Source organism: Podarcis pityusensis (assembly GCF_964106645.2).
Source record: "Podarcis pityusensis genome assembly, chromosome: 9".
NCBI lineage: Eukaryota > Metazoa > Chordata > Lepidosauria > Squamata > Lacertidae > Podarcis > Podarcis pityusensis.
In genome coordinates, this window is record NC_138034.1 from 54331287 (window position 1) to 54345513 (window position 14227).

General features: G+C 43.4%; 1 long non-coding RNA gene across 1 annotated transcript; it reads left to right on the forward strand.

Moving 5' to 3' along the window:
- The first annotated feature begins 463 nt into the window (after window positions 1-463).
- LOC308485607 lies at window positions 464-8700 on the forward strand. Its single transcript, XR_013990650.1, has 3 exons — window positions 464-844; window positions 3243-3309; window positions 8557-8700. It is a non-coding gene; the product is annotated as an uncharacterized lncRNA (long non-coding RNA).
- Window positions 8701-14227: the final 5527 nt, after the last annotated feature.

Genomic DNA, 14227 nt, shown 5'->3' on the forward strand with positions numbered 1-14227 from the left:
ATGGCTGTAGAGCAAAGCTGAATCACATTATTTTGATGTGTTTTCAAAAGCTGTCGCATAATTCTCAGGCACCGTCTTATGATTTTCAACTTTAGAGTAGATCTACTATCCTTGCAGCTGCACACCTCCTTATAAAAAGCACTTTTGTTGGTGTCACAATGGGTACAACCAATTCATCAGAAAATAAATACTCTATATTAATGATACTGAAAGTCAAACTAGATATGAGGGTGGCAATTCCCTCTGTTTACACACAATGAGTAGCAGCAGAAAGCGTGATGGGTAAGAATCCTCCATACATCCATTGTTGCAGCTTATTTTGCTTCGTCTCTGCTAATGGAGCAATTAGGTCACTTTAGAAGCAGTTCTAACTTCCATCTGGGAGAAGTGGAGTGAAGTGGCAGAGCTACCACCACATTCAAAACTCTGTTGCTAGTGCCAACCAGAATGTTTTCCCCTTCATTCTTTGCTGTGCCATCTCCAGGCTTGTGCAGCCGATGAACCTAGATCAGGCCCATTGCCAGTACCTGGACAGGCTTAGGAGCCAGCAGATCCTTGGCTGGACCAGGTCCGCCCCCTCTCCACTTCCATGATTTTGGAGGTTTACACTGGTTACCTGATGGCAGCGATCTACCTTCACACCTCTTCCTCTGTGGAAATTGGACCCCAATTTCTTTTCTTGTCTATACAATCAGGGCAGTTGCACATTTAACTTTGAGGAATGACCGGGCAGCTGCTCTGCTCAGATGCTCAAGATCATTCCACAGTTCCTCCATATGATGAGATGCTTTGAAAATGGGAGATAATGGGCTTCAGATGGAAATGGATGGGTACTTCCAACCAGGTAGACTTCGACTCATTTGTCTGAAAGTCCGTGTTAATTATGCATGCATGGGATGTGTCTTCCTGGGCCGAGATGCATTTGTAAGGCAGCCAGCAGTGATGGATGAAATGCAAGAACAAGATCTAAACAACCCCATTAGATTGCTTCTATCAGATCGTTTCTGCTCTGGGGTGTTTGGAATGTGGGCTCTGGCTCAAAACTTCTGCTAGCAGTCCAAGCATATGCAGCTCATAGATAACTTTTAGGAAATATTGTTATATACCAACAGGTAATAAAGAAGGGAGAAAGGAACATCTTGAGTCAATCAGACATAGCTGCCCCCCCCATATCCAACATGTGCCAGCATCTTCATGTGTGTGCAGTCTAAAAATATGCAACTGTATGTTCATAGTTTTTCCTCTCTGCTAGTGGGGAGAAAGCACTAATTGTTTACAGTCATAGACTCATAGAATTGTAGATTTGGAAGGGGCTACAAGGGTTATCGAGTCCAACCCCCTGCAATGCAGGAATGTTTTTGCCCAATGTGGGGCTCAAACCCATCACCCTGAGATTAAGAGTCTCATGCTCTACCGACTGAGCTATATAGGCTCTATCTCAGGACAGGGGAACCTTTGGGCCTCCAAATGCTATTGGACTTCAGCTCCATTCATCCCTGACCATTGGCCATACTGGCTAGGGCTACTGCTGTGCTGAAATCTATCCTATCATTTTCTCAAAAGGTTCCCTCTACTCCAGGAAAAGGGCTTCCATTATCCTGCCTCATTCTCAGGACAATTGAGGATTTCTTTAAATTTCCAATGGATTCAGGGTTTCACTTACTTTATCATTCACAAGGAAAAAGCTGGTGGTGTTTTTTTTTCCTTTCCAGCAAACATTTCCCCAGTCTCACTGAAGCTCCACAGGATTGTTGGAAGTGCCACAGCAGAGATCATTCAGTCTGCAACTTAAGGGTTATTTTTGTTAATGTTAAAAACTAGCCCATAGGGGCAGAAGTGCTGCTGAGCAACCAAGCAGAGTGGAATGACTTTCACTGAGGCACCATATTATAAATACACAACCAACCAGCCAACCAACTAATAAAATAATAAGCAAATTTGAAGAACCCTCTTACAGTATGTAGAGAGATTTAGTAATTTGTTTAATGACAGAATTTTAGATGATTTTAGTCACTTTTAAATAAGGAGCCTGGGGTGTTTTTTTAAAATGCTACATTGTAGTGTTCTGTTGCTTCCTTGTAAAACAAAATGAATAAAGTTAAGAAATCTGACAAGTATAACCCAATCCAAATAAAGCATGGCTAGCTAATGGGTCATATTTGTCCACAAAATGATTTGTCCTGGTCCCTGGGAGGTGTTTCATAGCACCATTTTCATTCCATGATTATAAGCTGTTTCCTCCTCCATCAACAAGGGTGGCCAATATGGTGCCCTTCGCTGTTGAACTCTTACTGCCATCAGCCCCAGCCAGCATGGCAAATGCTCAGGGATTATGGGAGTTGCACCCCAACAACATATGGATGGTCACATGTTGGCAACCATTGTTCTGCAGCAATAACCTCTTTCGTGAGTCCTTAATGGAATGATTCCAACCCGCTAGGGTACCACTCCTGCCATCTCTTTCTGGGAGCATGAATGAAGACGCCATAAGCAGCTGGATACTAAATTATGTTTTCTTCCAGGCTTGGGAAGTCAGCTCTCTCAGAGCCAAGCCATTCATAAAAACAGTCAACATCAATGGACCTGCCAGAAGATAGTTAAGAGGGGATGCTATGAAAAATGGTTGTTCAACTGGACAGGTCTGATGGACGATTAGGGCAAAAAAGAGGAAATACATGATATAAAAGAGGGCAAAAATGGACACAGTTTTGCATGCCTTCTACATGTGCTAATTTATATCGATGGGTGCAATTTCTGAAATAATTCCTGTAATTTAAATAGGAATAAAATGGCGTAGACCGGAAGACTGACCTGGTGATCTGAGTGCCTCCTCATTCTGCTGTTCATGGGCATCTTCTGGTCTCCCTTAACCTATCTTTAAACTGAACCTGGGCTAGGAAGCCTTTTACGCAGGACACCATCCTCAAACAGTCCTCAAAATAGATGATGGCCTCTGTAAAGTAGAACACATGACGGCCCTCCTACTGGGAATGTCAGGGTACACCATGTCATTCAGATCATTCCTTTAGAAAAACCATTAGCCTCTGCTAAGCAAATCCCTTTTGAACCCCATTTTACTTTAAAGTTGCCAGTCTGATTAACCATGGTCTTTGACAGTTGCTTGGATGTTATACCTTGGAATCCGTTTCCCCTGCACTTGTCACAAACATTTCAGTTAACATTTCTCAAGGAGGCGGTCTGGATTTATCATAGTAGGCAGACATTCCTAATTTGTTTTTCAGTGGGATGTCGGCAGCTAATTCCTGTCTGATGTATTACCTAGCTATCTGAACAAGGAAAAGGAAATGGGTAAGATTTCCACATTTTCTGTTCCTCTTAATTGCACTGTGAAAGCAATCTATCCATATATATTTACCACCAATTATTCAAGAACATTAATGTGATTTACAGCCAACTAAAATACAAGTTTATTAAAATCAGTATGTTAAAAAACTATAATAAATGCATATTAATAAAAACAACCATGACTCTTAGCATCCTGAAAAAACTACAGTTCCCAGGATTCTTTGGGAGAAGCCATGACCTTTTAAAGTGGTATGATGCTCCTTTAAATGTATAGTGAAAATGGGTACTTATTATTTTATGCTGGAGACCTTTGGCTGTCCAGATATCACTGAAGTATAATTCTCATCAGCCCTAGCAACTATAGCCAACGACTGAGGCAAATTAGTAGTTCGATTTGTAGTCCAAGAGCACCTGGAGGGCCAAAGCTTCCCCACTCTTGCTTTAACACAAAAGAGAGCTGGGCATGTTTAGCCTGGAGAAGAGGAGGTTAAGGGGTGATATGATAGCCATGTTCAAATATATCAAAGGATGTCACATAGAGGAGGGAGAAAGGTTGTTTTCTGCTGCTCCAGAGAAGCGGACACGGAGCAATGGATCCAAACTACAAGAAAGAAGATTCCACCTAAACATTAGGAAGAACTTCCTGACAGTAAGAGCTGTTCGACAGTGGAATTTGCTGCCAAGGAGTGTGGTGGAGTCTCCTTCTTTGGAGGTCTTTAAGCAGAGGCTTGACAACCATATGTCAGGAGTGCTCTGATGGTGTTTCCTGCTTGGCAGGGGGTTGGACTCGATGGCCCTTGTGGTCTCTTCCAACTCTATGATTCTATGATTCTATGATTCTATGAGATGGCAATGTGTTATCAGACAGCAAAGCTTCTATTGGCAAGGAGTTCCACAGGGCAGAGCATGCCACACTGAAAGCTTGGCCCTAGTAAAGGCCAGCTGAACTACAGAGTCAAGTGAGACTACCAAAAGTGCCCCACCAGAAGACCTTAGCAATCAAGGCAGGACATAAGGAATCAAGCAGTCCTTAAGGAACCAAGTTGTTTAACACAAGAGTAAATTAGTAGCCAGTGCTAAGTGCTTCTAGATGCCCCTTCTGCATGCCACCTCCAAACATTTCAGTATCAATGTGTGTGGTATTCAACTGTAGTCCTACTCAGAGGAGACTAAGTGAAGCTAATGCACATTACAGTCATACCTCGGGTTACAGACACTTCAGGTTGCGTTTTTTCGGGTTACAAGCCTGCCGAAACCCGGAAGTACCGGAACGGGTTACTTCCAGGTTTCGGCAGTTGCGCATGTGCAGAAGCGCTAAATCATGCTTTGTGCATGCGCAGAAGTACCGAATCGCAACCCGTGTGTGTGCAGATGCGCCGCTGCGGGTTGCGAACGTGCATCCCGCACGGATGACGTTCGCAACCCGAGTGTCCACTGTATTAGATTAGGTTCACTGATTGCAGTAGGTCTCCTCTGAGTAGAACTTGAATAAAACCTCCTTGGCTTATACTGGGGAAAAACTGTATGTGTTTCAATGAAGACAACAACCTTCTACGGCAAAGTGCTGCAGCAATGAGGGGCTTGTCCCCAGGCCTTGCACAATGTCCTTTTGTGCTCTTTCCCAGAATAAATCTAACTACTTTTTGTGTTAAACTCAGTGCTTTTCTTCTAGAAAAAAAAGGTGCTGGTACTGCATACCCGCGAGTACCCCCCGGGGGGGGAAGCACTAGTTAAACTGTATGTTCTAAGTGTGTGTGTGTGTGTGTGTGTGTGTGTGTGTGTGTGTTTTATAAAAGAAAGAGAATTGTTTCCTTTAACAGCAACAGAAAGCCTCCTCTCCGTCTGATATTAACGTTTGATGGCGGCTTAAGATCACACAATAAAAGTCAGGGTGGGCTCCATCAGAAAAAGTTGCGTTTCTCAGAACATTTGCTATTGATATGTTGGGAAAGTGGCAGACTTGGTGGGGTGGGGCGGGGTGGGGGCTGCTGGGGAGAGCTTGCATGATCCATTAATAAGAAACAGTTTGGCACACTAGATTACTAAAGCATGGCTAATCTCTCAGCCAAAACCCACGCATTCTTCATTTGTGTTTCCCAGCCTTTTTTGAGCTTGTGTGTGTGTGTGTGTGTGTGTGTGTATACACACACACATACAATACAGAGGAACTGGCTAATTAAATCTTGGAAAGTAAATTCAGGTTTCTTTAGGCATTTCTGAAAGGGAATTAAAAACACAGTGGATTGGATTCATAGAGGATGTGCTTTCAAACAGCAGCGCAGAAAGAGGAAGACAATTGCTGTCTTTGTTACAAGAGTGCATGTTTGTAGAAAAGTGAGGAGGTGTTCTGAAATATGATGAATATATGGATATATACTCTGGAAACAATCGAGGACATTTTTGTGTTTCAACAAGCTTTTCCAGCTGGATGAAAAGGTCTCTGCCTTAGATGTTCATTTTGTATTGTTTTAAAACCTGTCTTCAGATATATATATATATATATATAGAGAGAGAGAGAGAGAGAGGGAGGGAGGGAGGGAGGGAGGGGGAGAGAGGGGGGGAGAGAGAGTTATAGATGGGGGAACCTCCATAAATCCTAGAAATTAGTAAATGGTAGGATTTTGATTATTTGGAGTATTGAAGGGAAGATTGGAGGCCAGTGGAAAAATACAAGCTGAGCTTCTTTCCAAGCGAGTGCCCCACCTGGGATAAAGGCAGTGCTATTTTTATAGAAAAAGTGGTGCTGAAACTTACCACCCTCATTCTCTTAGAATTGCAATAGCACCCACCTGAGAGGTGCCAGTACTGAGTTCTGGCAAGTTCTGGCTTTTTAAAAGTCCTGGATAGAGACATTAACATGACAAAAGGTGTTGACGCCCCATCTAAGAGGAATCTTGGGCCTGGGCAGACAGAAGTTGCCATGGTGATGGGGCATGTGGGAAAAGAGAGTCTTTAGAGCAAGGTGTGTTGGGAAGGAAAGGAAAGGGGGAGAACAGAAGGAAGGGATCCATCTTGGGCAGACCGGCTGAAGGCTGGCTGGGAGAGATGCCTTGCATTCCAGTGCAGAACTGCTGTGGAGAGCAAGTCCCTCTTGAAATGACCATGCTGTAAGATCTGGACTCCCTCCATGCAGACTGAAGGTACAAATATGTGAATAAATCCTATTTCTTAAAGTTATGACAGCCTTCACACCACACCTTCAATTCTCCAAAGGTGCACAAACTCTAGGTATTCACCTGGAACCCCGTGAAACCTTGCTATCGCTTGGCAGAGAGTGGCGTGGCACCCAACTTCTATATTTGTAAATCGTTTTGATGCATGGATCACAAGGTGATCCATAAATGTATAGTTATTGCTTATAATATTGATGATAATAATTTGCTGAGTTGCTGCTCACACTCCTTTCTTTGTTCACTGACCTCAGTTTCTTTCATATCAGAAGAGGTGTTTGTTGGCAGTTGGAATTGAAGCTATCAGAACCAACCATCATAATGAATCAGCATTTTCCAGGGATGACAGGCAAAAACTGACCAAATCTCTGGGTTTGGGCTGGAGACCATTTTTTTATGACAGTTCTCCTGCCTAGAATTTGTGTTTTCAACATACTGTGGTGTTGGGTGGAAACAGAGAGCTAATAAGCATTTGCTTTGCTTGGTTTAGGGGCAATTGCCATAGTGTAGGCGGAGCAGAAAGCATATTTCCTCATTTGTATTTCATAATGTTGGCATATATCAAGGTATGATACCTTACTTACAGGCTTCCCTTCCCCCGGTCTTCCACTGAAATGAATTACTGGATGTCTTTATTTGCCATAAGAAGTTAGACTTCCATGAAACAACTTTAACATGATTTACAGAAGCATAGCTATGTTAGTCTATTATAGCAAAAACAATAGAGTCCTTTGACATCTTAAAGACTAACATATTCATTGAGGCATAAGAGTTTGTGGACTAAAGCCCACTTGGTTGAATCGGAGGCCATGGGACTCTTGGTTGTTGTTTTCTCTTTTAAAAGTTGACATTGAAAACTTCTCTTGTTCTTTTTGGGGCTTCTGGGTTTTAGAGATGTAAGTGTTCAACTTAAGCCTTCCATCCTGGGGCCTTGCAAAGGTTTTGGACTCCAGATGCCATCACCACCAGGGTCAATGGTCAGGGATCATGGGAGTTGTAGTTCAAAACATCTGGACAGTATCTACCAGGTTGGGGAACGTTGGTTTAACTGGTTGGGAAGCATTGTGAAAATCACATCAGGTGTATATTGCAAGGGTATTGCTTTGCAGTTTCTTTGCTGTTAGCCTTTGCATTTCCCAAAATCCATAATGGTTTGTTTGGTGCCTGCGGCAGAAGTCAAGCTTACTGATATGAAGTTGCAGAGTATCAAGTGAATAGTCTCTGCCAAGTGCAAGCTCAGTTATCCAAGGTAGCAGGGTTTTATTATTTATTTATCTATTGCATTCACATTCCCCCCCACCCCACCCCCAAGTTGCTCAAGGTAGCATATGTAGTTGTCTCCCACCATTTTTATCCTCACAACAACCTACACAGGGATCCTAAAGAAAGAAGATGGATGTGTGGGAGGTATAGTACCATCGGAGCAAAGAATTTGGGAAAATAAAGGGAAGGCAGCTTGTGCAAGCCTTGGATACCACTCATAATATTTAATATTTCATTTTGGTGACAAGTTTAGTTAACTCCTCTTAAATTAGCATGGTGATTAGCACAGACATGGAAATGATCAGGCATAAGTTCTGTAAATATAACAGAAAAATAGGATATAAACATACTGGTATCCTATGCAGAAACAACTTGTTTTCCTTTTCTTCAGTGTTTGAGTGGTCTACTAGTCTCGTTGACTCTCTGGCAAGTTTCCTGCATTCAGCTTTCTTTTATTTAAGAAGAAAAAATCGTATTGTTCATTTTTATGTCTTTTTTTAGCTGGTTACACCAAAAAAATCCCTCTTGACCAGCTTTTTTATAGGTTTTCCCCCACCCCTTCATTTAACTTGCCAGAGTTTATGTTCCCTTCTGTTTTCTTCATTTGGACTTGACTTCCAGGATATATATATATATATATATATATATATATATATAATTTGCTCTAAAACTTCTAGTAACACTTCAATTTGCTCCTAAACCACATCTTTCTAGACTGATGTAAATTGGTCCCTTTCTCCCAGCTCATATGGGTCATTTCCCCAAACAGGCAATTCAGACAGCCTTCCCCAATGTCTCATTCATTTTATTCTTTCAGAGGACTGTGAAGAGCAATGAGCAAGAAAACATGGAAAGATGTACTAGAAGAAAGCATGCAGAAATGCGGAAAAGGCGAAGAAAGTGTAAAGGGAGAACACAAGAGAGATATTGCAATAATATTGTCCTCTCAGGACCCAAATCACTGCTTGTCTCTTTAGGCCTCATGCCTAGATCTTTAATGTTCATTACTCTCAGGTTGTTGGCTGAATGATGTTAGGAGACCTGACCCATCTTCTTGCTTGGCCAGGTTATGCCATGATACAGGTCTCATTCACACACAGCCCCAACATGTTTCTTAACATGTGGTAGGCACTGAAGAAAACCTTCAGCTCATCTATATTTCTGCTGTCACCCTGCACCTTTAATATGAATTGGAGTCCATATTTAATATGTGTGAAGGTTCTGCTAATGCAATCCACCTACTCTGTAGGTTGGGTGGTATCTGAAGAAGAGCTACTCTGGTAGACACTTTACTTGCACTACAGCCTTCTAGTTGTATTGAAGTCAGAAGTGGCTAATGGCCTGATGCTATGCATGTTTATTAAGTCAAGTAAGTGTGTAGGAATTGAAATCCATAAGCAACTCGATTCAGAAAACTCCATGGTTCGGTTCAGTCCATTCCCTTCAATACAATAAAGACTCAGGGTGGGCAACAGCACACCATGTGCCACATTCAGCCATTGACTTACTCTGTGTGCCCCCAATGCTCCCCCCTTCCAGCATCTTCCAAATCTCCCTTTGATCAAGTACCAGCCAACATGGCAACTGAGCTGCCTATGGATAAATAGAATGCCTTGTTCTTGCTCCAGCAGATCACTTTTCTTCCCTGCTAAGCTCAGAGAAAGAGAAGCCTCTTTTTCTGCTCCTAGGATGCCAGTGGAGAAACAGATCATTCTGTTCTTGCCCTAGCATCTCACTTTATTTCCTTGCTAGGCTGGGGGGAAATGAAGCATTGATTTCCTCACCCATCATGGAAGGAAAAGAGAATGGGAATTATGTATTATGTGAATGGGAAGGAAAGAAAGAAAGAAAGAAAGAAAGAAAGAAAGAAAGAAAGAAAGAAAGCAAGCGTTGGATGGAAATGGATGATGCTCAGTCAATAGAGCATGAGACTCTTAATCTCAGGGGTGTGCATTCAATCCCCAGGTTCCTGCATTGCAGGGGATTGAGCTAGATAACTCTCATGGTCCCTTCCAACTCTACAATTCTATGATTCTATGAATGTGTGTATGAATTAGTATGAAAACGAGAAATGGAAGCGGGTGGTGAAGAGAGAGACTGAGGGAGAAAAAGAGAGAAGATGCTCCCTTCCTTTCTTTCTTTTACTGTGCTTTGTGTGATGATGATGAACTGGGGAGTTTGTATATATGGCTCTGTATTTGTGTGAGTGTAGATGGATGGATAGATGGATGGATGGATGGATGGTAAAAAGGTAAAGGACCCCTGGCCAGTTACGTCCAGTCAAAGGCAACTATGGGGTGTGGCTCTCAACTTGCTTTCAGGCCAAGGGAGCTGGCATTTGTCCACAGACAGCTTTCCGGGTCATGTGGCCAGCATGACTAAAACGCTTCTGGCACAATGGAACACCATGACAGAAACCAGAGTACATGGAAATGCCATTTACCTTCCAGCCACAGTGGTACCTATTTATTGACTTGCACTGGTGTGCTTTCAAACTGCTAGGTTGGCAGGACCTGGGACAGAGCAACAGGAGCTCACCCCGTCATGGGGATTTGAACCACTGACTTTCTGATCGGCAAGCCCAAGAGGCTCAGTGCCACCCGCATCACCCATGGATGGATGGATGGATGGGACTGTGAATATGAGTGCACGTAATGGCTGGATGAAGGAGACATGGGGTGCTTGCCAACTTTTGACAGACCCACCACTACTTTGCGTCTCCTGGCCACTTTCCCTTGAGGGTACACTACCCTAAAAGTGAAAAAAAGATTACCCACTCTTGAAAACACTGTGATCCTAAATGAGTCCCAACAGCAGCAACAACAAAGCTTCCATTTCCAAGTTAGCATTTAAAACTAATGTTTAGTGCACTCATGCTTAGCTGGCTTATAGAATGGACAAACTTCAGCATAAGTATGGCAGCCTAAATTGCTTATGGATTGCACTATGGTTATGATGCATAGTCAGTCAATGCATTACTCCTGCTAGTAGAATGACATCATGAAGCCTTGCCTTTAAATGTTTGAAGTAATGTTACTGTTTTGTTAGACACAACATCTTTGATTCAAATAATTGCTTTTGTGTGGGGGACAAGTGTCATTGATTGTATTTGTCAGAAATTCCTGGTTTGTGAGCAGGAATGATGGCAAGAGAACAATGCTGCCTCAACTGTCCTAATCATCCCATTTTTTGTGGGAGTTGTGGAAGTTCCTAATGACAAATCAATATCCATGCCCGTAACCATGTGACACACATCAGGGAGAATCAGGAAATTGACAATCTTTTTCATAGACTGCAGAGTGAGTAATGTGGCCTGATTCAGAAGGCTGTTGGTTAAGGAAGCCATTTCGTATGAGCCATAAATGGAAACGTATCTGACATGGGTACAGTAGGAAAAATGGGGAGGCAAGCACAACAGATCCAAAAGGAGATGTTTCTTGGGCTGCTGTTAAATACTCTGCATCTCAGAATGCGAATAAAGAAGTGGGAGTCCTAATGGTAGTTTGGTCTGGCTGCAGAGGCAATGAGGCTCAGCAAGGAGGCACAGGTGATGGAACTGGGCATCCCCCTTCCCCAAACTTCATTCCAGCTTTGCTAGTCACATAGAAATTTCCTTCCTCTTCCCTATAAGTAACCAGGACTTCATACTCTCTTCACACACTTTGCTTGGTCCACTGTTATTATGGACAACCGGGGAATGTCTTTATGACCTACAATATATTTTTCAATTGGTAATTAAATAAAACTGCGAAGGGAGCACTTTGGGGAGAATACGTCAAGGGATGAGCTCTTACTATATATGGCTTATAAGAGTTGCTGAATGGGATGTCAGAAATTCATTGCAGCTGGAAAGGAAAATTGTAAAAAAAAAGCTTCAGAATCACTGAACAATACACCTTTATTTTTTTATACAACGTCTTTCATTCAGTCATTGTCTCTGAAACTTCACAGAGAATGAAAAACAGATTTCATTTTTTAAGAGCAGGTAATGTTGTTTATTTAAAGGGGGAAATATGCAGGATCTGAAGGAAAAAAATGACCTCATGCTTGTGTAAGTCAGGTATGGTTGCATTTAAATGATTTGACTTCCTAATGGTAATGCAGCCTAAACCAGAGTGAATCAACAGTGTGATCACCAACATTAGTCATACTCTGAGTTGGCCCACTTAAATGACTGGACCATTGATTTCAATAAGTCTATTATGACTATGATGTTTGGATACACCCTCCCATGAAGATGAGTGAGATGCTGAAGTCCTATGGTGGTATGCTGGGCAGGGGCAGGGAACTTCAGACCTGGGGTAGGGGACTGTCCACTGTATCTGGCCCTCAGAACTTTCCAGGACAACACCCTCTCTCTCCAAGGCCACACTCCTAACCAGTCCTGCTTTTCATCCTCCCCTAGTATTTGCCTGCCTGGAATTAGGGGAAGGATTTGATTCAGTTCACTGATCTAATTCACAATTTTTTTTGAGACCATCCATGAACCAAAACACAGCCATCCTTTGAGATTCACAGTTCTCAGGCCCGCTAACGTGAGCAAAAACACATATACATATACATGAGTAACTTGTGCATAAGGTAAAGGTAAAGGGACCCCTGACCATTAGGTCTAGTCGTGGCCGACTCCGGGGTTGCGGTGCTCATCTCGCTTTATTGGCCGAGGGAGCCGGCGTACAGCTTCCGGGTCATGTGGCCAGCATGACTAAGCCGCTTCTGGTGAACCAGAGCAGTGCACGGAAACTCCGTTTACCTTCCCACCAGAGCGGTACCTGGGGGGTGCAGGGGGGGCCGGCCGCACCGGGCGCAACATCTGGGGGTTAGGGTTAGGGGGCGCAAATCCACGGGTTAGGGGGCGCAAATTACTTGCCTTGCCCCGGGTGCTGACAACCCACGCTATGCCACTGGTGCTTTCGAACTCCTAGGTTGGCAGGAGCTGGGACTGAGCAACAGGAGCTCACCCCGTCGCGGGGATTCAAACCGCCAACCTTCTGATCGGGAAGTCCTAGGCTCTGTGGTTTAACCCACAGCACCACCCGCGTCCCTAACGTGTGCATATAAAGCATATATTAGTGAAAATAACATATAAAAACACACACTTTACGTTGGGGAGTGGAAAAATGAGACATTGAGATAAGTTGAAATTGGCAGATTTGCCCATCCCCATCTGAAATGTGTCCTTGAACTGAGATGTTGCATCTTACTTGCCTAGATAGAAGATAAAGAGATGTATGTTGTTGTACATGTACAGAAGCATCTGTGTTGCTAAAGCAAAGCCTATTATAATAAAAGACATGTCCCATGTGACCACAGACATGTGGCCCTTGCAAAGTTCTCTTGGGCTGAAGAAGTTTCCTCACCCCTGCAACAGACTTCAGGCTGCGTAGGAGGCATTCAATTTTTGAACGCTCCCCCAGGGAGGAAAAATACCCCAATGCAACTCTTTATAAGTAAAAATATAACATATCAAGGGGAAGACTATACTGAATTCTTCTCCCTGACATGCTCATTTCCTACATGCAGGAAGTTGTTTAATGTATCTATAATTCAGAAATGGTATTTCCCATCTGCAGCCTGAAGTGCAGCCTATAGTTCAGAGACTATCTCTGTCTCACCTGAGCCTGGCCTGCACATGCAGGAGGAGAATGCGATGATTGCACAGGGATTAGAACCTAGATCCTTTCAGGCCTGAGTCCAACTCTTTCTACACTATATGTGTGTGTAAAGGTGAAGGTACCCCTGACCATTAGGTCCAGTCGCGGACGACTCTGAGGTTGCGGTGCTCATCTCGCTCTATAGGCCGAGGGAACCGGCATTTGTCCACAGACAGCTTCCGGGTCATGTGGCCAACATGACTAAGCCACTTCTGGCGAACTAGAGCAGCTCAAAGAAACACTGTTTACCTTCCTGCTGGAGTGGTACCTATTTATCTACTTGCACTTTGATGTGCTTTCAAACTGCAAGGTGGGCAGGAGCTGGGACTGAACAATGGGAGCTCACCCCGTCGTGGGGATTCAAACCACCGACCTTCTGATCAGCAAGCCCTAGGCTCTGTGGTTTAGATCACTGCACCACCCGTGTCCCTTATGTGTGTGACAAATGTCAATTTACCAGTACTCAGCTCGGAGGCCTTTTCTGACCCCATTCCACCTCCTTCTCAGCACAGCCTGCATCTGGCTAGGATTTGCTGCTAAAGTTTTCAACTGTTTCCATGTAGCATGCAATAATGTTGGCCTTCTTTCTGATCCAATCCCTCACAGTGTCTTAGAAAATTAGAATGCCACCCCACATTCAGAAATACTTAGAAAGCATTACTTTGTAAGATGTTTCTTACAGATGGTCAGATGCTCTTCAGAGGAATTCACCCTCCAGAGCAGGAAATCCTTTCTGGAGGAAAAGGAATTTTAAGGCTCAAGGACTCTTGGGAAGCTACTTAATCTGCCGCATCGTTTAGATCTGAGTGCAGAAGAACGCAGGTGCCTATGGAG